This window comes from Penaeus monodon, chromosome 21 (genome assembly GCF_015228065.2).
Source record: "Penaeus monodon isolate SGIC_2016 chromosome 21, NSTDA_Pmon_1, whole genome shotgun sequence".
Taxonomy (NCBI): Eukaryota; Metazoa; Arthropoda; class Malacostraca; order Decapoda; family Penaeidae; genus Penaeus; species Penaeus monodon.
Window position 1 is genome coordinate 2,747,228 of NC_051406.1, and position 434 is coordinate 2,747,661.

The following is a 434-nucleotide window of genomic DNA, read 5'->3' on the forward strand; positions in this document are numbered from 1 at the left end:
TCTTTGGAAAAAGTAAAATGACCATTACCAAATTGCGGAAGATTTTGCCGTTTGAAGATGCAGATGAAAATAAATCTTTCAAGTAAAACAGCATGAGAGAGGAGGTGTAGGGAAGGCTAAGAGGATAGTTAGCCAGAATGTCAAACAGGATGTGTGATAGTTAAATGCTTAAGCTGAAGTCTAGCGGCTGATCAGTGATGAAAAGCTGCACTAATTTACAGGCTTTGACATCAGGAGAAGGCAACGCAATACAACTTTCTAACCAGACCATCTACAAACTCAGATTCTGGGATAAGGAAAAGTGTATTCTCTATCTATTCAGTAAGATACTAGTTAATCATCAGGCAGATTAGTAAGCCATCCATCGTATCTTGCCTTCTGCTTATGCCCTCATTATGCTAGTAAACCATCTAGGAAGACATATATCTTGACAC